The sequence below is a fragment of the Microcaecilia unicolor genome, chromosome 1 (genome assembly GCF_901765095.1).
Source record: "Microcaecilia unicolor chromosome 1, aMicUni1.1, whole genome shotgun sequence".
In the NCBI taxonomy this organism is placed as follows: Eukaryota; Metazoa; Chordata; class Amphibia; order Gymnophiona; family Siphonopidae; genus Microcaecilia; species Microcaecilia unicolor.
In genome coordinates, this window is record NC_044031.1 from 571,536,009 (window position 1) to 571,562,544 (window position 26,536).

Below are 26,536 nucleotides of genomic sequence, written 5' to 3' on the forward strand. Positions count from 1 at the left end.
CACCCCATCGTCTCGTTAGCTGCACAAAGAAAGGGGATGGTTGCCATGCCTTGCCCATTCAGTACCACTTGGATAGTCTATTTTGTTCACTGGCGTCTGCATGAAAGCTGCGTTTAAAACTGTGAAGGAGGGGTACTTCTGATCGGAGCCCCTTAATGCATGGAGATAATGTCTAATTTGCATATAAGAGAAGAAAGAGTTCCTAAGGAGATGCCAGGCGTCCTGGCATTAGGCAAAGGATGGACACTAATCACCGCCCATCGCAAACAACTGCCCCACATAGCGACACCCCTGTTGAGTCCACAATACAAAACGCGATCTACCCTGTCCTGCCGGGAAGCCCAAATTATCTCGAATTTCCAGAAAAGGCAATGGTCCCGCTGCCCTCTTTATGCGGGCTCGTCACCAATCTCAAGCTAGCTTAAGTGATCACAGAAGCGGTGAAAGTTTGATCTGCGATCCCCACGTATGGATCACATTAAATACTGAAAAGGGGGAGGCTGCAGTCTCCCAGACACCCAGAGGGGCAAATGCAAAGTGCCAAGTTTGCAGCTCATGGATCCAACGTAGAATCGCTGCGACGTTATAAAGTCTGAGATCAGGTAAATGAACACTCCCCTTCACCCTGTCTCGAGTAAGTTTATTGTACCCGATTCGCGCATGAAGCAAACCCCATATAAATGAAGAGATCATCCCCCTATATGTCTTTTCATCCTTATTTGTTACCCAAAGTGACATCATTTGGAGGGGATATAAAACCTTGGGCAAGAGAACCATTTTAACTAATGCGACCTGCCCCAGAAATGAAATAGGAAAATCTTTCCAATGGCGGCAAAGAGCATGTATGGCCTCTAACTTCTCCCATACATTTTTCTTATACATAATAGTAAGGTCTAAATGAAAGAAGCGATATGGATCACCTTAAAAAGAGAGGATAGAACCTCTGTCCACGTGGGTGTTGTCTACAGACCCCCCACACAATTAGAGGAACTAGATAAAGATCTGATTGCAGATATTCAAAAATTAGGAAAGAAAAAAGAGGTTCTGTTGATGGGAGATTTCAATCTGCCGGATGTAGATTGGAAGGTTCCGTCTGCCAAATCGGAAAGAAGTAGAGAGATCGTGGATGCTTTCCAAAGTGCTCTGCTCAGACAGATGGTGACGGAACCCACGAGGGAGGGAGCGATGCTGGATCTGGTGCTCACAAATGGGGATAGTGTGTCAAATGTGCGAGTGTGTGCACACCTGGGAAGCAGTGACCATCAAACGGTTTGGTTTGATATAACAGCTGAAGTGGAGGGTGGCCACTCTAAACTCAAAGTCCTGGATTTCAAGCGTGCTGACTTTAGTAAATGGGGGAATACCTGAGGAAGGAGATGATGGGCTGGGAGGACGAACATGAAGTGGAAGGTCTGTGGTCCAGGCTGAAAGAAACAATAAATAGGGCCACAGACCTTTATGTAAGGAGAGTAAATAAATGCAAGAGGAAAAGGAAACCGATATGGTTCTCCAAGCAAGTAGCTGAGAAAATAAAGGCTAAAGAGTTGGCGTTCCAGAAATATAGAAAATCTCAAGAAGAGGAACAGGGGGAGGAATACCGGATGAAACTGAAAGAAGCCAAGAGAGAGGTACGTCTGGCGAAGGCGCAAGCGGAAGAACAAATGGCTAGAAATATAAGGAGGGGCGACAAAAATTTCTTCAGGTATATTAGTGAAAGAAGAATGACTAAAAAGGGAATTGTGAGACTAAAAGATACAGTGAACCGCTATGTAGATAATGATGAAGAAAAAGCCAATTTGCTAAATAGATACTTTTGTTCGGTTTTCACTGAAGAAAATCCTGGAGAAGGACCGCGAGGGACTGGCAAAAGTACACCTGAGAATGGAATGGATATAGCACCGTTCACGGAAGAGAGTGTGTATCAACAACTTGGAAAGCTAAAGGTGGACAAAGCCATGGGACCGGACGGGATCCACCCCAGAATATTGAGGGAGCTCAGAGAGGTCCTGGCGGGTCCTCTTAAAGATTTGTTTAATAAATCCTTGGAGACGGGAGAGGTTCCGAGGGACTGGAGAACGGCAGAGGTGGTACCTCTTCACAAAAGTGGTGATAGGGAAGAAGCTGGAAACTACAGGCCGGTAAGCCTCACTTCGGTTATTGGAAAAGTAATGGAAGCCATGCTGAAGGAAAGGATAGTGAATTTCCTAGAAGCCAACAAGCTGCAAGATCCGAGACAACATGGTATTACCAGAGGGAAATCGTGCCAAACGAATCTCATTGAATTCTTTGATTGGGTAACTGGAGAATTGAATCATCGACGTGCTATAGATGTAATCTACTTAGATTTTAGCAAAGCTTTTGACACGGTTCCTCACAGGAGGCTCTTAAATAAACTAGATGGGCTGAAGATAGGTCCCGAAGTGGTGAACTGGATTAGGAACTGGTTGACGGACAGACGACAGAGGGTGGTGGTAAATGGAGTTCGCTCGGAGGAGGGAAAGGTGAGTAGCGGAGTGCCTCAGGGATCGGTGCTGGGGCCGATTCTGTTCAATATATTTGTGAGTGACATTGCCGAAGGGTTAGAAGGTAAAGTTTGCCTATTTGCGGATGATACTAAGATTTGCAACAGAGTGGACACCCGGGAGGGAGTGGAAAGCATGAAAAGGGATCTGAGGAAGCTAGAAGAATGGTCTAAGGTTTGGCAATTAAAATTCAATGCGAAGAAATGCAAAGTGATGCATTTAGGGAGTAGAAACCCACGAGAGACGTATGTGTTAGGCGGTGAGAGTCTGATAGGTACTGAGGGGAGAGGGATCTTGGGGTGATAGTATCCGAGGATCTGAAGGCGACGAAACAGTGTGACAAGGCGGTGGCCGTAGCGAGAAGGTTGCTAGGCTGTATAGAGAGAGGTGTGATCAGCAGAAGAAAGGAAGTGTTGATGCCCCTGTACAAGTCGTTGGTGAGGCCCCACCTGGAGTATTGTGTTCAGTTTTGGAGGCCGTACCTTGCGAAGGATGTTAAAAAAATGGAAGCGGTGCAAAGAAAAGCTACGAGAATGGTATGGGATTTGCGTTCCAAGACGTATGAGCAGAGACTTGCTGACCTGAACATGTATACCCTGGAGGAAAGGAGGAACAGGGGTGATATGATACAGACGTTCAAATACTTGAAAGGTATTAATCCGCAAAAAAATCTTTTCCGGAGATGGGAAGGTGGTAGAACGAGAGGACATGAAATGAGATTGAAGGGGGGCAGACTCAAAAAAGATGTCAGGAAGTATTTTTTCACGGAGAGGGTGGTGGATGCTTGGAATGCCCTCCCGCGGGAGGTGGTGGAGATGAGAACGGTAACGGAATTCAAACATGCGTGGGATGTGCATAAAGGAATCCTGTGCAGCAGGAATGGATCCTCAGAAGCTTAGCCGAAATTGGGTGGCGGAGCAGGTGGGGGAAGAGAGGTTGGTGGTTGGGAGGCGAGGATAGTGGAGGGCAGACTTATACGGTCCGTGCCAGAGCCGGTGATGGGAGGCGGGACTGGTGGTTGGCAGGCAGGAAATACTGCTGGGCAGACTTGTACGGTCTGTGCCCTGAAAAAGGTAAGTACACATGAGTTTATCTTGTTGGGCAGACTGGATGGACCATGCAGGTCTTTTTCTGCAGTCATCTACTATGTTACTATGTAAAAAAGATGATCCCATAAAATTTTATGAAATGCTTTCTCTGCATCTAGACTCACAATAATATCATCCCTGGGGTTGACCCCCCCCCCCCTCCCGGTCTGGAACGTGCTCAAAGCATGAAGAAAATTTGTAGAGGCATATGTTACCGGCACAAGGCCGGTCTGGCCCCCATGTACCAGGGCAGGGAGAACTTTCCCTAACCTGGAGGCCAAGGTACTAGCGAATAACTTAATATCCTGGTTTAACAGTGAAATAGAGCGGTATGAGCCCAGCTTCTCGTGGTCACGTACAGGTTTAGGTAAGATTATTATGGAGGCATGGGTCAAAGAACCCATGGACTGGCCTGGGGAGCACAAAGCATGACACAGATCGCGGAATGCGCCAATGATCTGAATCCCCAAGAGTTTGCAGAATTCGGGGCCCAGCCCATCCGGCCCAGGTGCTTTAGCTAGTTTAAGTTTTTTAATAGTGGCTTGAATTTCTGCACCCTAAACTGGTGCATTTAGAGAGTTTAGTTGATCCTGGGTCAAGGTCGGCAGCTGAAGCCCCTGGAAGGATGCCTCACGCTGAACCGCATCACAGTGTCCAGAGTCATATAAAGGTCTATAAAAATCTACAAATGCGACTTGAATCTCCGCCTCCTTTGTTAACAACTGCCTCGACGAGGACTTAATGCGAGAAATCACTTGCCTGGCAGGTCGATTGCGGACTAACGTTGCTAACAGCCTGCCTGCCTTGTTTCCCTATCTGCAAAGTTTATGTTTGTACAGTTGGATATCTCTCAGCGCGCTGGTTCAAGCTTTCATTTAATTGGCCTTTCAGTTTGCTATAAGTTTCCCTATCCCCCAAATCACCGCGGGTCACAGCCCCCCTTGCATCTTGGAGTTGTTTGAACTGGGTGAGGAGTTCCCCGTCCCTTCTCTTGTGCGTACGAATAGTGTATTCTATGATTTTCCCTCTCATCTCCGCCTTCCCTGCCTCCCAGAACTTGACTGGATTTGTATCACTAGGATTATTTTCACTAAGATAATGCTGCCACTCTTCCGTTAGGAAAACCCTAAACTCAGGGTCCAGGTGCAGGGGAGGATAATAAAATATTTCCAATCTAGCTTGAACTTTGTGGACATGTGAGTAGAAGGTGTAATCATGAGCATCTGGGAGAAGCACCTGCCAAATATCTATCAAACCTAGTTCAGATTGTAATAGACCTATCCAGCCCTGCCTTCCATCCCCTTAGGTCTCTTTGGTGGGTTACAATCAACAAGAGAGTCTACAGTAATATTAAAGTCCCCACCTACCACTAGTTAGTAGTCTTGAAGTGGTACCAGTGCTGGCGAGGAGAAGAATTTTTGAGAGTACATGTTTGGTGCATATACAGAGCAGAGGGCCACCCATTGACCCTGTAACAGCCCCACCCATATTACAAACCAACCCTCTGGATCTTGTGCTAACTTGTGCCGAGTGATATCCAATGCTTTGTGAATGAGAATGGCTACTTCCCGTTGCCTATTGTTGAAAGAAGCAAAAGCAATCTCTTCTACCCATCCCTGCCTTAACTTAGCATGTTCTAAAGGGGAAAGACGAGTCTCCTGGACCAAAAGAACATCCACTTTGAGGTGCTTGCTGTAATTTAAAATTTGTGTTTGTTTTATAGGCGAATGAATACCATCCACATTTAAAGTGGCCACTCGCAAGTTATTCATCTCACCATCGGAAAATCATAACTGTGCAAAGCCTTAACTCTAATAAGACCCCCAGGAGTGGCGTCCCAGATAAACTTCTCCCAGTGGGAAATATATTTGTTTGCACTTGCAGATCCAACTTCACCAAACTAAACACAAGCACAAACCCAGTCAGCCTCAGCAGCCACCCACTCCCCAAAAACTAATTTAGCTCTCCTCCCACTTAACTTTAACCAACCCTAAGGCTGCCCCACATCCCGCAAAGAAAATGGCCATCATCCCTCCACTCAGGACCCCTCCCTTCCCTACCCACCATCCAAACATTGCAACCTTCATAAATTCCCACAACCACCAGCCAAACCCCCACAACCACACAACCCCACTCGCCATGCTCATTCTACACCATTTCCCTCTCCCACCAAAAGTATACCCAGATACAAAGCAACCCCCCTCCCCCTCCACATCCATTGCAACATAATTCAATACCTCCATAATAACAGATAAACTCGAGCTTATAAATCAGCGAGAAGAAAAATCAGTTGGGAAGTATATTGGATGCCAGGCAACAAACTCACAGAACCAGTTAATCCTGCCAAGGTCCCAGCCCGCAGCAAGTCTTAAAGTTTTACCAAAGTGAGCTGCGCTGGCATCACTTCCTCTCAGAGCTCAAAGATAGACTGTACTCTGCAAGCCACTCAAATTGGAAATCAAGTGTGGCTGGGCCCCTGGCTAGGACCTCCAAAGCTCCAGACCTGTCAAGGATCTGGCATCCATGCTAACTCGCTGATAGTTTGAGTAAGAAATCTTCCACTCCATAGCCTGCCGCTGATGCCGAGCTTGTAAATTTGGGAAAAAATAGCAGTCCACTTACTCTGTACATCCCCCAAATGTGACCTGGGCATGGCCTCCTTTATATCAAATGTAGAGGCCAGGTCTGCATAAACAGTAGGTCCCTGCTAGGGAAGAGGGATCTTTTCCAAGATTCAGCTCCTCTGCACTCATCAAAGAGACTGTGCGGTTCTCATGAGTAATCCGCACCCGAGCGGGGAAGTGAAAAGCAAATTTGATTCCTCTTGCATACAGCTGGGAGCAGTAAGGAGCCAAGGTTTTCCTTTGTTCCATAACACGCGTGGAAAAGTCTTAAAAAAGCAGCAATCGAGTACCATTATACTCCACTGAACGTTGCTTCTTATATAGCTCTAGCAGCTTGGCCTTGATTGCATAGTTTATATACTTGGCGATAACCGGTCTCGGCTTTCCAGACTCCTCTCGTTGCATCCCAATGCGATGTACTCGCTCCACGTCGACAGGGCCGACGTCCAACGGGAGCCCCAAGGTCCGTGTGGAAGCCATCTTTCGGTAAGTTCTCTCAACTCAGACTCTGAAGCGTTTTCAGGGACGCCTATAATACGAAGGTTATTCCTGCGTCCTCAATTTTCCTAGTCATCCACTTTGTCCATTAAGGCTTGTACTTGGGCTTCCAAGGCTCTGATACGTCTCTCTGCCGCGGCCACAAGGTCCTCCTGGGCAGAGATGTGATCTTCTGCTTGTTGGATCCGTACCGCATGGCCGGACATACTGTCTTTAATTTCCTCCAGTCCAGCATGTAGTTTGGCGAGCTTGTCATCTAATAATTGCGATAGATGAACTGTGTCCTCGTTCAAAGTCGGAGGCGTTGGAGCAGTCTGTATAGGTGTAGGTGACAATGCTATATTTTTCTGTGCTGTGTTCACTTTTTCATGCCCGGGCCGCGGAGTCTTTACTGGCTTCCCGAAGAAGCCTCTCAATAGCTCCGATTGCCACACCTGACTCTTCTAGCTATTATCTGGCAGTCCATGCACATTATTTGAGGGTCGATCTAGAGAAATAACGCCATTTAAACAGATGTAAAGAGAAGGGGGGAGAGAAGCCAAGCCACCAGGCGTCTGCTCAGGCTGCCATCACGTGACCCCACGCTCCTAAGCATCCTTTTAGCTGTCATTATTGTCTACCTGTTTGGCCACCTTAAAACCATCACATATGATCACACTCAAGTCCCGCTCTGGTACCGTTCCCTCAGGTTTTTGCATCCCAATGCATGACCCTGCATTTTTTTAGTATTAAATCGATGCTGCCAGGTTCCATACCATTCCTCTAGCTTCGCTAAGCCCTTCCTCATGTTATTCCCACCATCAGGATTGTCTACCCTATTGCAGATTGGTATCATCTGCAAAGAGGCAAACCTTACCAGGCAGTCCTTCAGCAATATTACTTACAAAAATGTTAAGATGAACTGGCCCAAGAAGAGAACCTTGCAGCACATCACTGGTAACATCCTTTTCTGCAGAATGAGCTCTATTTACCACTACCCTCTGTTGCCTTCCTCTCAACCAGTTCCTAACCCAGTCAGTCACTTTAGGGCCCATACCGAGTGCACTTGGTTTATTTATTTGAATTTTGCTTACACCTTTTTCAGTAGTAGCTCAAGGTGAGTTACATTCATGCACACTGGGTATTTTATTAGTCGTCTATGTGGAACCGTGTCAAAGGCTTTGCTAAAATCTAAATACACAACATCTAGCGCTCTCCCTCAATCCAAATCTCTGGTCACATATGCCCCTCTTATGGCCACGCCCCTTTGGAGTTGTGTGTGAGAGAAGTTAGGTGCTCAGTTTACAGAATAGGGGCAGAACTGCTAATTAGTGCCAATTAGTGCTTGCTAAGGCCAATTATTGGTACTTATCTCCAATTAGATGGCAATTTAGCACCAATTATTCAATTATGGTATGCGCATACCTGACCCTATTCCATAACTTAGTGTGCCCAACTTTAGGCACCATTTCTAAAATTTGGGGGGGGGGGGGGGTGTTCCCATAGGGCCAAGTGGTGCTCAAAATTAGATGCCACAAAAAATTGGAACTAAGCACTATTCTGTAAAGGGTGCATGCCCATTACAGAATAGTGCTTACGCATGGATCGTGCAGCTAACTTAGGTGCCAGACTTACACCTGCTGAAACATGGTGCAAATGCTAGCGTCCAAGTTAGGCAACCTGACCCAGTATTCTATAACTACATACTCGAATTTCTGGAATGCCCAAGACACGCCCATGATCCTCCCATAGCCATGCCCCCTTTTGAGATACATGCTATGAGAGTTAGGCACACTGCCTTATAGAATAGTGCACAGCCAGATGTGCGTACAAATAATAATGAGTGCAAATTAATTTCGATAGTTGGTTGTTGGCACCCAATTATTGGTGTCATGGAGCTCATTAAGCAATTAATTTGCATGCACATTAGAGAGTTGCACGGGGACAGAAATCTTACCCATCCCCGCCCGTCCCTGCTGGAATCTTACCCATCCCCATCCATCCCCGCAAAAATGTAACCCATCCCCGCAAAAATGTAACCCATCCCCACCCGTCCCTCAAGAATTTAACCCATTCCCACCCATCACTGTAAGAATTTAATGGTACATAAAAGAAAATTCCAGTCAGCTCCCTCAGTCTCTTTCTGGATTTGAGCCACTGCACTGTAGGCAAGGAAGGAATGGAAGCTGAAACTTGGAACACTCTGGTGTGCACATGTAAGATTTGTCTCTGATTTACTGGCACTGTGTGCTGAGAGGTCACCACATGCACACGCCAGTAGGTCAGGTGACATCTGATGCTCATGCCTGTGTCAGAGCTGAGGTCTGCTCATCAGCCCGGGAGCAAAGAGGATTAATTGTAGCATAGTAAGTGACAGCAAATAAAGACCTGAATGGTCCATCTAGCCTGCCCAATAGTCACACTCATTATCAATTCATGATTAAATCAATGAGTGTGATATTATATACTTGATTATGGTCTTTCTTTTGTGTTTCTGGAACATAGACCATAGAAGTCTATCTGGCCCTATCCTTATGTTCCAACTGCTGGAGTTGTCGTTGAAGCCCACTCCAGTCTATGCGTCTTCTCATTTGTGGGAAACATCGTAAAACTCTGTCCAGAACTGTCCTTATGTTCCAGCCACTGAAGTTGCTGTCTAAGCCCTTTCCAGCCCATCCTAAATCAGACTTCCATATATTAGACACAGACCATACAAGTCTGCCCGGTATTGGCCCTAGTTAATCACAGCTAGAGTCGCCATCTAAGCATTACTTCACACATCCACACACATGCAGCCATTTAAGGTTAGGTTTTTTATAACTTCCATTTTCTAATTAGAGATCCTCTGTGTTCATCCCACGCCTTTTTTAATTCCATCATCATTTGTACCTCTACCACCTCCCTAATGGAAAATTTTCCACATTTGTGCTGTTAAAGGAGGAAGAGGAGACAGCACTCAAAGAACTTGGTACTCGGTAGATGAGAGGCTGGTGCAGGTGTAGCTTACACTTCCACGGGAACCCCACAGAACTGCTTCCGTCCCCGTGGGAACCCCGCAGAACTGCTTCTGTCCCTGCGGGAATCCCGCGGGTTCCGCGGGATTCCCGCAAACCCCGTTCCCGTGCAGCTCTCTAATGCACATCTCAGGCACGTGCACAGTTTGGGCTCCATATATAGAATCCTGGTGATAGTGTGCACTCTTTTCCCCCTAAAGGCATGCACAAACTATTGCATACGTACACTATTGTGAAAGTGTGCACTATGTGTACATAATACACCCTGTTTAAGAAAAGAGTGCACTATTAATGGCATTCCTAATCTCTAGTGCTTGTTAACTCTATCACTGAACTCTAATATATACAGCATACCTGGGAATAATACATGAAATAGCTGAACATCATTAAGAACAATAAGCAGCAAAAACAAACTTATTACAAAAATATGACTCATGTTATTTAAAACTATCATGATGGCCTGAAATAACAATTTATATTATCAAAAGGTAAAGATTTGCATTAAGAATGCAAGAATTTCTCAAATAATCGTCTTCAGTGCCTTTCTAAATCCTAAAAGTCTATCAGATAATCTAAAGCTGACAGGAAGATCATTCTAGAATTTAGACCCTATAAAAGAGAATGAGGATTGAAAAATTCTTTTATATCTCACTGTTCTGGAAGAAGGAAGATGTAGATGCAAAAAATGTCGCAGTTGTCTATGAGTGACCCGACAAGGAATAATGATTAAAGATAACATGTACTCAGGGAAAGAGCCATAAAGTATTTTAAATATAACTGAACATACCTTGACATATACCCTTGCCTGAATAGGTAGTCAGTGCTCTTTACTTAGCAAAGGGGTTAACCTATCAAATTTCTTAGGAACCTGTTTACTAAGGTGCACTAGCATTTTTAGCGCATGCTAAAAATTAGTGCATGCTAACTGTGTAGACGCCCATTGGAATATTATAGGCATCTACATGGTTAGCATGCGCTAATGATTAGTGTACGCTAAAAACACTAGTACATCATTAGCATGTCTTAGTAAACAGGGCCCTTAGTAGAGTAAACCAGATGAACTGCCACATTCTGCAGAGTTTGTACCCTCTTCAAAATTATTTGTGGACAACCAACTAACAGAACGTTGCAATAGTCTAGCTGACTCAGGATCAAGGCCTGGATCATTAATTTAAACTAAAGATTCAAAACAATACCTAATTCTTTTTAACTTTTTAAAAATAAATACAACTTTTTTAGTTAACTGAGCGACCTGTTTTTCAAATGAAAGTGTAGTATCTAACACTATTCCCAAAATCTTTAATTCTGATTCCACTGGGAAACCTTCTCTACAATTGTTCTGTTGAAACATGGCCCCATGTTGGGTCATACACTTGTGTGGTGCTGAGTAAAAGTTCCTTTTATCGATCCCTGGCTGTGAAGATTTTTTGGTCCACCCTTCTTCTTGGTTTGCTGCTTATTAGGTGTTTCATTAGTATTATGCTGACATCACATTATTTGAATTCAGTGCTGTTAAATGTGTATATTTTGATATTGTTTCACCGTAATCCTATTACGTTTCAATTTGTTGTTCTCAAGTTTACCTCATTTATTGTATTTATGTTTATATATTCGGTCATTTTGCTATTGTTATGCTGTTAACAAAATTGTAAGTTTTATGTTAAACAGCAAATATTATATCTTTTTTGTTTGCTCTTTTCACTGTTTATGTTTTCTTCCTACTTGTAAAAATATATTGTATGCATTTCTTGTCTTAATTATTTTAAAGAAATTTCTAAATGATTCAGGGAAATTCAAACTTACTAAATAATTATGAGACACCTCTAAGAAGTTTGAAAATATCTAACTTCAGTTTGCGAGTGGTTTGTCTAGGGATATATTTAAAGACTCCAACACGGGAATCAAAGTACTCAAAATTACTCAAATTGGAACCTCAACTCTTCAAATAGGGAAACAGTTAGAAATCACGTTCAATCCCTATACTTTATGGAGTCCGTTATTATCATCAGTTCCAGTCAGGAGGAAAAGGGGAAAAAACATCCACCGTAAAAACTCATCAAAGATGAGAAAACCGGATGAATATGAAAAACCCTTTTCCACCTGATAATCCCCCAATCACCAACACTCACTCCAAACTGAAAAATGACCACACATATTGATACCTAAAACTCTGTCACAATTCCCTAATATCTAAGTGTAGAACATCCGGAGTATAAATAGCCCCCCTGGGTCCCCCGCCATACAGTGCAAGGAAATACACCAGGTACTTAAGCTGTAAACTTGAGGGCAAAAGGCGTCATTTGTTAAACTGTGGCCAATAAGAGGAGCGAAGGAGCAAAGGAGGACTGCCGTTCCCTATTTTGTGTGTTTGGACGGATGAGAGGAACAACCTGTGGAGAATATTTTTAAGTCTGTTTGGACTTGAGAGATAAAGACCTTCTTGATGCTGGTGCATTCCTAGTAAAAGTTGAAGTCTTGGGAGCCATTGAGGTCAATGCACTGGTCTTTGAGGAGGCAAAGAGTCGCTCCTGTTGGACTTGCCATGCTCTCTGTGTCCTCAACTGCATTTTCAAACAGAGAGCAAGAAGAGTTAGGCTCATGGTTAAGCTCAAGGTACTCAATGCACCAAGAATGCGGGTCACCATGAATGCGGGAAGGCACTGTGAATGAGAAAGAAAGTACACATTGAGAGGAGAACATGATGATGCGTCCTTCCTGCTCCATGAAGAGACTGATGAACCTATGCTCATGCGCTGGGTGAGAAGGCACCAGTGCATATTGCAGTGGGACGCTGCTAGAAAGTTCTAAGTTAATCTCATTAGTCAGCATTTGCACTGGGTTCCGTTGGATGACATCACCTAGCTGTGAGAATACAAAGATCTGCTTGTCCTCGAAGAAAATGAAATAAACACCTGAATTACTAAGAAACAGCTCAGCAGAGGTAGCGGAGGAGCAGCAGGGGGTAGTGGGGGTATGTGCTTGGAAAAGCATGTAAAGCATACTTCATGGAATTCTCTCTAACTCCTTTCAATGTATGTGCATGTGCTTTTTGTGTATCTATAGGGTGAGGCAAAAAAGTTAACACCCTAGAGGTTTTTGCCGTTTCTCAGCAACCACTTTGAATTTCAACAAGAAATTTTACATACTTAATCATACATACGTATTGCTAATAAATATTTAATTACCTTAAGCTATGTTGATGTTACTGACATTTTAGCATTACTACCTGTTGGAATAATGTATTGTATTTTACATGCATTGCCTGTCACCAATTTTTTCTCTGTGATTACTCTGTGACCTCTGATGTGAATTTCCTAGAGAGGTCACAGCTATGCAACTTCCTGTGGGGGTTAGGCACAGCACATGGAGCTCATGGTCTCTCCTAAGCTGAGGATCTATGGTGTGAGCATCCATTACCATCTAAGCACATAGAAAGAGCTGATAATCCAAATGTATAGTATTATGTTTATATAAGCCTGTCTGAATATAAATCTAACTACAAACTGTGAGTAAACAGATGTTTTGTTACTTCAACTTTAAAGTGACTCAGCAGTGAATTATTCTGGGGTGTATGTGAGAGAGATGAAGAAAAGAAATTAACATTTCTAAAGCTGAAGCTGTGTGTATAAAAATCTGCTAATTATTTACTACAAATAATCCAACAAAAGGGTTATGGGCCCAGCCCAGGAATTGAAAAAGGGAGAAATATTACCAGGCAGTGAAAAAGCCACATTTTTCTCTTAAGTTTTAAAAGAAAGATTCAGTCTGTCTCTCTCTCCCCCCCCCCCACACACTAAACAGAAGGCAAGGCTAAGAAATGGCTGAGGGAGGAAATTCACCATTTTTCTACTCTCTCAAGGTGCCTAAATTAACTGAATTTAATTATCAGCAGTGGGAACTAAGATTCAGATGTCTCCTTCAAGCAAAGAAATTAAGTATATGTTTAGACCAAAACAGAACAGCTGAAAATATGGCTGAATGGGACAATGCAAACTATTATGTGAAGTGCATGTTTTTGGAAGCTCTCTCAGAGAAACAAGCCATATTGCTGGAAGCAAAAGATACAGCAAACGAAATTTTAGATAAACTAAGAACTATGTATGCAACTACATATGCAAAACAGCAACCAATTTGGTTAGCAGAGTTAAATGAGACCAAATTAAGGGATAAAAGTAAATGTAATGATCACATTATGCATCTTATGTCTTCATTTCAAAAGTTAGAACTTTCTGGAATTCCCATGTGTGATGCATTGAAAAGAGCATTTCTTTTTACCTCACTATCAAAGAAGTTTGATGTTTTTAGGTCTGTAAATGAAGCCATCGAAGGGCAATCTTTTGAACAGGCATCATCAAAACTGAGGCAGGAATGCATAATTAATGATTCTGAGGAGATATGTTCTCAAAGCAAGTCAGAGAGAAATGAAACAAATTTCTTGGCAAAGAACAGAGGAAGGCGGAGCTATGGGAAAACTCCACCCAAGGGCAAGCTGATTTGCTATTCATGTGGAAAGGAGGGACATGTATCTAAATGGTGTAAGGAAACACAAAACACTCCCTCTAGCTCACCTAAGCCAATGGAACAAAAGAATTTTCCAAGCAATGATAAACATAAGAGCTTTCTAATGGTAGAAAAATCTTTGACTATGGTAAATAATAATTCAAATGAAAGTACTTGGATTTTGGATTCGGGGAGCACATGCCATTTAACCAATTGTAAGGATTTCTTTCAGGAAATGAGTCCAGAAGAAGGTATTCTTCAAACTGCAAACGCAGGGACTACTCAGATCCAAGCAAAAGGCATTGGATTCTTAAAATGCAAAGTGTCTAATGAAGTTAAAGAAATTCCTGTAAGTGATGTCTTGTATATTCCCCAAGCAGTTTGCAATATGCTTAGTGTATCTACATTAGATAAGAAGGGATTTTACTGTTAGAAATATGCAATCTGTCCCTAAAATCGAGTGTAATACCGGAAGACTGGAGGGTAGCCAATGTTACTCCGATTTTTAAGAAAGGTTCCAGAGGAGATCCGGGAAATTATAGACCGGTGAGTCTGACGTCGGTGCCGGGCAAGATGGTGGAGGCTATTATTAAGAATAAAATTGCAGAGCATATACAAAAACATGGACTGATGAGACAAAGTCAGCACGGATTTAGTGAAGGGAAGTCTTGCCTCACCAATCTAATGCATTTTTTTGAGGGGGTAAGCAAACATGTGGACAATGGGGAGCCGGTTGATATTGTATATCTGGATTTCAGAAGGCGTTTGACAAAGTGCCGCACGAAAGACTCCTGAAGAAATTGCAGAGTCATGGAATCGGAGGTAGGGTATTATTATGGATTAAGAACTGGTTGAAAGATAGGAAGCAGAGAGTAGGATTGCGTGGCCAGTATTCTCAGTGGAGGAGGGTAGTTAGTGGGGTCCCGCAGGGGTCTGTGCTGGGTCCGTTGCTTTTTAATGTATTTATAAATGACCTAGAGATGGGAATAACTAGTGAGGTAATTAAATTCGCCGATGACACAAAATTATTCAGGGTCGTCAAGTCGCAGGAGGAATGTGAACGATTACAGGAGGACCTTGCGAGACTGGGAGAATGGGCGTGCAAGTGGCAGATGAAGTTCAATGTTGACAAGTGCAAAGTGATGCATGTGGGTAAGAGGAACCCGAATTATAGCTACGTCTTGCAAGGTTCCGCGTTAGGAGTTACGGATCAAGAAAGGGATCTGGGTGTCGTCGTCGATGATACGCTGAAACCTTCTGCTCAGTGTGCTGCTGCGGCTAGGAAAGCGAATAGAATGTTGGGTGTTATTAGGAAGGGTATGGAGTCCAGGTGTGCGGATGTTATAATGCCGTTGTATCGCTCCATGGTGCGACCGCACCTGGAGTATTGTGTTCAGTACTGGTCTCCGTATCTCAAAAAAGATATAGTAGAATTGGAAAAGGTACAGCGAAGGGCGACGAAAATGATAGTGGGGATGGGACGACTTTCCTATGAAGAGAGGCTGAGAAGGCTAGGGCTTTTCAGCTTGGAGAAGAGACGGCTGAGGGGAGATATGATAGAAGTGTATAAAATAATGAGTGGAATGGATCGGGTGGATGTGAAGCGACTGTTCACGCTATCCAAAAATACTAGGACTAGAGGGCATGAGTTGAAGCTACAGTGTGGTAAATTTAAAACGAATCGGAGAAAATTTTTCTTCACCCAACGTGTAATTAGACTCTGGAATTCATTGCCGGAGAACGTGGTACGGGCGGTTAGCTTGACGGAGTTTAAAAAGGGGTTAGATAGATTCCTAAAGGACAAGTCCATAGACCGCTATTAAATGGACTTGGAAAAATTCCGCATTTTTAGGTATAACTTGTCTGGAATGTTTTTACGTTTGGGGAGCGTGCCAGGTGCCCTTGACCTGGATTGGCCACTGTCGGTGACAGGATGCTGGGCTAGATGGACCTTTGGTCTTTCCCAGTATGGCACTACTTATGTACTTATGTACTTATGTACAGTAAGTGCACAATCTCTAAAAATGATGAAGTGTATGCTGAAGCTTTTATGCATAATGATGTTTATAAACTGAGCATTTCAGGTGAAGCCTCACATCTGGCGCAAGTAAGGAAGAATGATGGTAAATGTAGTCTGGAAATCTGGCACCGCCGCCTGGGACATCGTGATTTTAAGGTGATCCAGGATCTTCACAGTGGGCAACTTGCCACAGGCATTCAAATCAGTGCAGATACTGGTAAAATGGAGAAATGCATAGACTGTGTTACTCAAAAAGGTGTGAGACCCTCATTTCCTGCATACACAGGAAATAGGAGTAATAAAGTACTGGACTTAATACACAGTGACTTATGTGGACCGTTTAATATCCCATCATTGGGAAATAACAGATTTGTGCTAATATTCTTGGATGATTTCTCTAGATATTGTGTGGCCTATTTGCTGAAAGAAAAAAGTCAAGTCACAGACATGCTGAAGAAATACGTAGCCATGGTGAGCAATAAATTTGAAAGAAAACCAAAGGTTCTTCAGACCGACAATGGTGGTGAGTTCACTTCACAAAGCATGCGCACATTTCTAGAACAAGAAGGCATTCAGCATATCACAACAGTAGCTTATACACCAGAGCAAAATTCTGTTGCAGAGAGAAAATTTAGGTCACTTGTGGAAATGACCAGATGTATGCTGTCAGATAGCAATCTCCCTAAAAGACTATGGGGGGAAGCCATTCTCACAGCAGTGTACCTACAAAACAGAATGCCAACTAAAGGCGCTGAGCGCACACCACATGAGACATGGCATGGTAGGAAGCCAAACCTGTCACACATAAGAACATTTGGAAGTACAGCATATGCTCATGTACCAAAGCAAAGAAGGCATAAGCTGGATTCCACAACAGAAAGGGGCATTTTAGTTGGCTATGCTCCAGGACACAAAGGATATAGAATTTTGAATCTGAAAACTGGCATTGTTGGCATAAGACATGTTACATATTTTGATGAAAACAAAAGGGTTGATAAAGGCTGGGTTATCCCAGATGAGCCTTATCATCCGGAATATGAAACTAGAACCATAATAGACATGCCAGTGTATATAAATGCCATACCAAGGCAGATGTCTGAAAGCAACTCATCTGTATCTAACGAGGAACAGGCAGAGGAAGCAGACACAGAAAGGATCATTGAAGAAGACAGTACAGTTGGAGAAGGGGAATCAATTGGAGAAGGACTCTCAGATTTAGAGGATGCGGAAAGGTCAGACCAACCTGTTGTCAGACGCTCATCCAGGGAAAACAAAGGTGTTCCACCCCCAAGACTGTCTTACCTAACAAAGTCAGCAGAAGCTCAAGAGCCCTTAACATGGGATGAGATTGAGAAAATGCCAGCAGAAGAAGCTGCTGAATGGCGTAAAGCTGCACAAGAAGAAATTGATGCATTGGATAAAAATAAGACTTGGATTCTTACAAAATTACCTCCTGGCAAGAAAGCTATAGGATGCAAATGGGTATTCAAGTTAAAAAGGAATGCACAAGGAAAAGTGGAAAGGTATAAAGCCAGATTAGTCGCAAAGGGATATCTTCAAAAATATGGAGAAGATTTTGATGAAGTGTTTGCACCTGTAGTGAAACACACGACAATTAGAACACTTCTGAGCATTGCAGTCTCAAAAGGCATGCAAGTCAACCACATTGATGTGAAAACAGCATTTCTTCATGGAGATATAACTGAAGACTTGTACATGGAACAGCCAACAGGTTTCATAAATACAAAACAAAGACAGCTAGTGTGTAAATTAAACAAAGGTCTTTATGGATTAAAGCAAAGTGCAAAATGTTGGAATGACAAATTGCATGAAATATTGACAAATTTAGGATTTAAGCAAGGTGAAGCAGATAAATGCTTGTACACTAGGTGCAGAAATGGACAATATGCATACATTTTAGCTTTTGTTGATGATCTGCTCATTGCAAGCGAAAGTGAGCAAGAGTACAAGGACATTGTAAAATATTTAAACCTGAATGTTGAGATAAAAGAACTTGGTAATGTGTCATACTATCTTGGTATAGAAATTGAGAAACAAAATGATGGTTCTTATCTTCTAAGCCAGAAGCAGAAAATAAATGAGCTTATTGAAAGTTTAGGTATGCAAGATGCCCAAGTTGTAAGCACTCCCATGATCACTGATTTTCTGAAGGATGAAACAGTAAGAGAACCTTTACCAGATAACATCCAATATAGATCAGCCATAGGTAAGCTTTTATATCTGACTACCACATACAGGGCTGATATAGCAAATGCAGTAGGAATTTTGAGCAGAAGGGTCAGCTCACCTACCAAATCAGATTGGACTGCAGTTAAAAGGATGGTAAGGTATTTAAAGGGTACCATTGATTGTAAATTAAAGATTTCAGCCAATAGTAATCCAAAACTAATATGTTACTGTGATTCAGATTGGGCAGGGGATCATTCTGATTATAAATCCACAAGTGGATATGTGTTTATGTATGGAAATGTACAAATTTCTTGGGCTAGTCATAAACAAAGTATTGTGAGTCTGTCTTCTACAGAAGCTGAATATGTGGCCGTATCAGAAGCATGCAGAGAACTGATGTGGATTGAAAAACTTTTGCTGGATTTTGGAATAGCTGAACAGAGACCAATCCAGATAATGGAAGATAATCAGAGCTGCATCAGACTGTCACAGAATGACAAGGTTCAGTCACGCACCAAGCACATCGCAACGAAATATCACAATGTGCGAGAGCTGGCGAAAGAAGGGGTCATCAGTCTACACTATTGTCACACCAGTGAGATGACAGCTGACATCATGACCAAACCGTTACCCAGAGAACATTTTGTGAATCTGCGAATAAAGCTTGGACTTTGTATGAATTAATAATTGCATGACAGTTATGCATGAGAAGGGGTTTGTTGGAATAATGTATTGTATTTTACATGCATTGCCTGTCACCAATTTTTTCTCTGTGATTACTCTGTGACCTCTGATGTGAATTTCCTAGAGAGGTCACAGCTATGCAACTTCCTGTGGGGGTTAGGCACAGCACATGGAGCTCATGGTCTCTCCTAAGCTGAGGATCTATGGTGTGAGCATCCATTACCATCTAAGCACATGGAAAGAGCTGATAATCCAAATGTATAGTATTATGTTTATATAAGCCTGTCTGAATATAAATCTAACTACAAACTGTGAGTAAACAGATGTTTTGTTACTTCAACTTTAAAGTGACTCAGCAGTGAATTATTCTGGGGTGTATGTGAGAGAGATGAAGAGAAGAAATTAACATTTCTAAAGCTGAAGCTGTGTGTATAAAAATCTGCTAATTATTTACTACAAATAATCCAACACTACCTAGTGATTTTTGAGAGTTAAAAATGTTCAAGCTAAAACACATTAAAATAACATCATTCAAATGATACAATTAACAATGTGTCAGAATTTCACAGTCACTGTGAATGCTCAAAGTGTCTGCCCCCAGCTTTAACACAGGCTTTCAGTCTTTTTGGGAAGTTTTTAACAGCCTTGTCAGTTGGTCCCTGTAGCAGGCTGTCCTAGTTCATCTGCAGCGCTTCCTTGAGTTTGGTGATTATGGCTTTGGGTGGAGCTTGTGACAGGCCTCCAACATTGCTCCCTAGTCAAAAGCCTACGTCACTGTGATGTCATTAATGGTAATCTGGTACTTTATTTTTTTCTTCAAACAATGGTAGTTTTACAGTGCAAATATTTTTGAAGACGTGAAAATCACTGGGTGGTCACACTAAAAAGTCTGTAAATTTGTTGTGTTTAAAGATAATCTCATTCCACTCACTCCTCCCCGTGAACTCCGTTCGCTGGGTAAATTTCTCCTGTCGTCACCCTTCTCCCCCACTGCTAACTCCCGGCTCCGTTCCTTCTATCTCGCTGCTCCCTATGCCTGGAATAGACTCCCTGAGCCAGTAAGTCAGGCTCAGTCTCTGGCTGTCTTCAAGTCTAGGCTTAAAGCCCACCTCTTTGCTACTGCTTTCGACTCCTAACCATGACTCTCTTACTCAACACCCTCACTTATCACCCCTACCACTGCAATTTCCCCACCCCTAGCTGTCTGTTCGTCTGTCCAATTTAGAATGTAAGCTCTGTTGAGCAGGGACTGTCTTTTCATGTTAATTTGTACAGCGCTGCGTAAGTCTAGTAGCACTATAGAAATGTTTAATAGTAGTAGTAGTAGTAGTAATTCCACTCAGCATATAAACATAGATAGCAACCAATAATGCTGTAATATTTCTTGCTGAAATTCCAAGCGGTTGCTGAGAAAATAGCAAAAATAACTCTAGGGAGTTACTTTTTTTTTTTTTTTTTTGCATCACCCGGTATATGTGTTTGTCTGTTTTGACTGTGATTTGTGTGTATGTGCCTATTATATGTGTATGTGTTTGTATGCATGTGTTTGTGTGTATCTATTTGTACGTGGCTATCTCTGTTTTGTTTATGTGTTTATGTGGGTGTGTCTGTACATTTGTATTTGCATGTACATGTGTCTGTGCATGTCTGTATTGCCTGTATATTTGTATATGGGTATTTGTGTGCATATTTAAATGTGGGTGTGTATATATCTGCATACATGTTTGAGTGTATGTGTGTATCTGTTTTGTCTGTATGTGTGTGTGTGTGTGTGCGCCTATTTGTGGGTGGGGGTGGGGGGAATGTGTGTATCTGCATTGGCTCTTTGTATATCTGACCAGAAGAGGATTTGTGGAAAGGGACAGTTTGAACAGTTAAATACCTTGCTATGTTAAAATGTGAATCTATGTTTGCATGCTGCACCTGCTGAAACTTTTTCCCCAGAAATGTATTAGACCTTTTTTTTTTTTAGGGGGGGGGGGGGGGAGACAGGATTTTTCTGGAACTTCCAGTTCGATGTGGCCCATTTTTGAACTTGACATCTTTTCACTGGTTTTTAATGGTCTTGTTCTATTGAAATTTTAGAGTTATTTTGACCCCACATAGATATTTTTTTTCAACTCCTTACATATAATTTATTTCTACCATTCCACTGGGTTAGAAAGAATAAGGAACTGGAATTATGAAAATACTGACAGTTGTAATGTGGAACATTAGAAGCCTAGAACTAAAAGAAGCTAAGCTTATGAATGTAATGGAATATGGCTTTTGTATTCTGCCAACTCCCATAAAAAGGTTCCAAGCAGCTAACAAAATAAAATCAGAAAAAAAGGAAAATCATAACAAAAATTTTCTAAATTGATATGTCTTTAATTTTTTCTGAATTGCTAATCTTTCAACACCTTTGTATATCTGTATAGTAAAACGTGTACATAGCTCAATAAAACTGTTAAATCTTTGACAGCCTTGTGGTCTTTTTGGAATTTTCCTGGGGAGAAAAGAGGGTAAATCCACCCATTAATGCTTTTATGCCCCAGGTGGAGGTGCCAGGTTCCAACCGGTAAAGGGACAGACAAAGCCTGCCCCAGGGGGACTCCAGCCATGTCGGGCCCCAGACTCAGGAATGCCCATAAGAGGGCATTACACATACATATTTAGATGTTTAAGTTTGCCTCCATATGCTTTTATGACAAAGACCGCTATTTTAGTGGCCATAAACTAGACCTAACTGGACCAACTCAATCCTGTTTATATTCTTTCAAAGGTATAGTTTTCAAAATAACACAAGTGTTCCAACTGAGTTCTCAGCAGAGACATATACAGAGGCACTATAATCTCCTTTTTAGATTTCTGATTTGTTCCATCTCATCAGTATTTCTTCTTTCAAAACCTCAAGATGGTGATCCAAATAGATGCTGCTGCTTTTACAGACTCTTCAATCTCTAACTTGGGAGGACAATTTCTTATAGATAATAGTCAACAACTGATTTTAAATTATTTCATATTCCAATTTATGTATATATTTCTTCTTGAAAAAAGTATTTATTTTAAGATGGTTAAACATGAATTCCCTTAGTACATAACCATTCTTATTCATATGGTCTTCACCAGATATTCTTTTTACACTGGGGATAGGTAGATTCACAAAACTAGCATTAAGATCTCCAGCTATAATTATATGATCATTTTTATTCTATTTATTCAGTTGTTCCTGTAATGCTTCATAACATTCTTCAGTTTCCTCATTTTTCCCTTCTTCAGGGATATATATTCCAATTGCAATCAAGTGGCCTCTAGTGATTTTCATTCTTATAATGACTGTACTATGGCTTATAACAGTATAATTTTTTATTCTGTTTTTCCATTTTTGGCCTATTAAGACTATTACTCCACAGCTTGCACTAACATTTTGATATTCTCTGCTATATACCACTGCATAATTCCTTATTTCACTTGTACCTTTAAGTTTTTTTAGGGGTTATTTTACCAAGCTGTGGGAAAGGGGGGCCCGTGGTGGCATTGGCACATGGTTTTGCCGAGCTCTGAGGCCCCCCTTTACCACAGCAGGTAAAAGGGGATTTTTAAGGTACACTCCTGGAGCCCTTACCACCTCCTATTTAGGAGGCGGTAAGTGCTCCTGTGCTAACTCGACGGTAACCTGGCAGCACATGGTGCTGTCCGATTACTGCCGGGTAAGACCCTGGCACTAGAAAAATAAAAAAAAGGTCTCTAGCACCAGAAATGACATGCAGTGGAAGCCAGAACTACCACCAGCCTCCTGAGCAATTCCAGCGGTAGGGCCAATTTGCCACATGCCAATGCCGCAGTACCATACTGCAGCTTCATAAAAGGGCCCTTTAGTCCCTTTAATCACTGCTAAATTAATTTGCTTTTATTGCTATTAGTAGATCTCCTGAACAGATTATTGACTGGCTTACTGCTTTTCAAAACTGTTTATTGAAAATTGGTCAGTTTCCCACTGAACTAGGTAGTATTATTTTGATACCTATTCTTAAAAATGCTACATTGGTTTCAAGTTTGCTCTCTAATTTCAGATAATCAAAGAAAAAAAAACTGTGAAGTTTTGATTGCTGTCTCTGGATACACACTATTAAACAAAAATTATTTCTAGCGTATATACGAAACTAACAATTGACCAAAGTAAATACAAAATAATACAAAATATATAATAAAAATGTGAAAACACATGTCTGCACTCCATCTTGGAGAGTTTGAGAGCACAACAGTCATTAACCCCTGAAGAAGCCTCTTTATTGTGGTGAAACTTGGATCCGAGTTGGGAATATGTGATTTGGTTATTTTCTGGTGAAGAGCCATTCTGCATCTATTGTTATGGAAGAGAAGAACATTATATTAACAGATAAGTCCTTTATCCTATATTTGGAATTTATTCCATGAAAGTTTGAATACTTTTGAAAGACTACACAACAAAGATGTCCTTTCTACGGAAAAATGGCATATAATCAATATCATTATAATTGTTGATCAAAAAATGAAATAACAAATAAGAAACATGCGGTACACCAAATAGTCCACAAAAAGTAAGGAATCAAGAAAGATAGGAAAAAGCCTTGCACTAATCTATATCCCATATTAAATCATGGTAAAGTCAAGGAAGTTCTAGTAGTAACCAGAACAAAAGCAATTGCTGAGGATCAAAAAAAATTTGGTTTGTTCTATCTCTCAGATTTATAACACACTTGCAAGGAAAATGGAGCTGAAATCAGGCTCCCATGGAAATCACTTCCCGATGCATTGCCAGGAATTTTTTTCTTCTTTTCTGGGTCCAATGTGAAACATCTGGAAAGATCTGAATTTTCTCTCCCAAAAAATGACATCACACATTTGAAAATCTAATCGAAGCAAAGCTGTTTTACCTTGCGAGAAAACAATGGAGATGTGCAAAGTACTTATATTACAAATTTCTTCTCCTGATCTTTCCAAAGCTGCAGAAATGTTCAAAGTATCAGCAGATACTTCATTCACTTCAGAGCCCCTTAGGTCTTATAAGTTCCTGTATAGTACGTTTTCTGTAAAGGAGGCATCGTATTCTCAGGATATTTAATACCTCCTTCAGGGACCTATGAAATAGATCTCTAGGTAGAATTATTTTTGAATGTGGGAAGTTCAGAAGCCTTCAAATTAAATTCCTCATGGAATTTTCTAGATTTTCAAATTTTCTGTGAATAACTAACCGATCCATAAGCCATTATTAAGATGGACTTGGGGAAAATTCACTGCTTATTTCTAGGATAAACAGCATAAAATCTGTTGTACTGTTCTGGGTTCTTGCCAGGCACTTGTGACCTGGATTGGCCACTGTTGGAAACAGGATACTGGGCTTGAGGGATTCTTATATGTTCCTATATCCTGAGATGTAGGAACCTGAAAATCTTTTAACTTGTGAAACAGTTGTATCCAACTCTGCTAGTATAACTTGAGAACCCATCTGTGTATTGAGTGTTTGTAAGGAACCAGAATGCTCCATAGAGGTAATTTTGAAAGTAAAGCAGACTTGATATAGAGATACCAGTGCTGTTCATATTATCTCCAAAGTGGTGTTAAGGGTTGAAGAGCAGGTATTTTGGGGGTTAAAACTGATACATGAGACAGGTCTTCTTCACTCTTAAATCCCACTTCACCCACAGAATCTCTTTAATTCGACAAAGGTCCAACTTCAGAAGAAGTCCCTGCACCCAGCAGTACCACTGCTCTGTTTTCTGCCTCCTGTTGCATTAGTGCAGGTTACTGCAAGATTTGTCTCTCCACTGCCAAAACTGCAGCGCCCAAATGTGGGCCTTAAGTAGGTGCAAACGCAGCTGCCATTGACTGACAGGGATGGGGTCAATGGGCTGCTTGGGCTATACAAAAATTTGCCTTCCAGCTCGAGGCTCTTCCTCATCCCAAGATCTGCAGAAATGCCCAACGTTTGCAGTGGCTGTGCAAAAGAGTTATGATTGTCTGCCACTGAGAAGGAGTTCCCAACTTCAGGGGGAGAGAACCCTTAAGCTTCTCTTTCTATTTTGATATACTCTAAGATAGGTAATAACTCTATTTTAATAGAAAATAAACAGAGAATACAGGGCTCTCTCCTGCAGGTCCTATCATGTTGCCATCTTGGTTACCCCTGATCTTTAACTTAATATCTGGAATATCACAATCATCTTGGTGCTTTGCAATTTGGATTTATAACTAACTACGGAACTGAGGCTGTTTTACTTTCTCTTGTTACAGATGCTAAACTATCTTTATCTAGAGGTAAGGCATTGCTGCTGCTACAATTCAGAGTCACAGCGGCATTTGATACAGTAGATTTTGATATTCTTCTGTACAAGTTAAGTTCTCTTGACATTACAGGTACTGCATTATCCTGGTTCCAAGCACTGATTGCACTCCCTGGGGCTACCTCCTCCACTGGACACCTGGTGCCGATCTGCATCCCATGAGCTGCTACTCTGCTCCAGGTGCTGATCGCACTCTGGAAGCCTTCTGCCACTGGGCTTTGGGCACCCTCTAATTCTTCCAAAGGCCTTGCTCTGAGTTGGCTCCAAGGGGCCAATATACCCTGAGCCCACTCCCAAGAGCCTCCTCCGCTGCTGGACACGGGGTCCAATTAGATTCCTGGGCATTCTGCCTCACCCTGAGCTGCTCCCAAGGGCTGATTGCCCTGAGCACCTCCCAAGAGTCATCGGTCTTCCAAAGGTGCCTCTAGGGTTCCTGCTGTGGCCAAGAATACCAGCTCTTAGAAGAGTTCTGTGACCAACAGTTCGAGGGTTCCCCTAAAGAGGGCAATCTCTTCTCCACCAATCTTCAGGAGGAGCCCATAGGTTACTTTTCTTTGCTGCAGCCCAGAATACCAGCTCTTAACAGAGCTCTGCAACCAGCAGTACAAGGGTTTCCCCAATAGAGAGCAACCTCCTAGCTCAGCCAAAAGGGCACATAGGGCCAGATGCATTAAACTTAATGAGCCAGCAACGTGGTTTTTAAACTGGTTCTATCCAGTTTAGCGTGCAAGTAGTAAACCGGGACATGCACAAAAGGATTCCCCGAGCCATTTTCCTGTCACAGTAGCAGCTAATGAAAGCGGAATGCAAATGAGATAATTACTATTATAATGTTGTCAGGCAAAATGACAGAAACCTCTCTATTTTCTGAATATAATACAGACAGAGAAAATCTGCTTTTAAAACTTAATGTGAACAAAGATCTCCTCTCTCCCTAATTTCTCATCAAACCCTTCCTTTAAGTGGGGGGTTCATATACTTTAGAAGAAATGCTGAAAAGGGAGATATAAAAGAGGCATTTAAGTGCCTTCATGGTATAAATAATTATACTGAAAGTGGGCCTCTTTCAACTGAAAGACAGCAGAAATATATTTAAAAAATATTTCTTTATG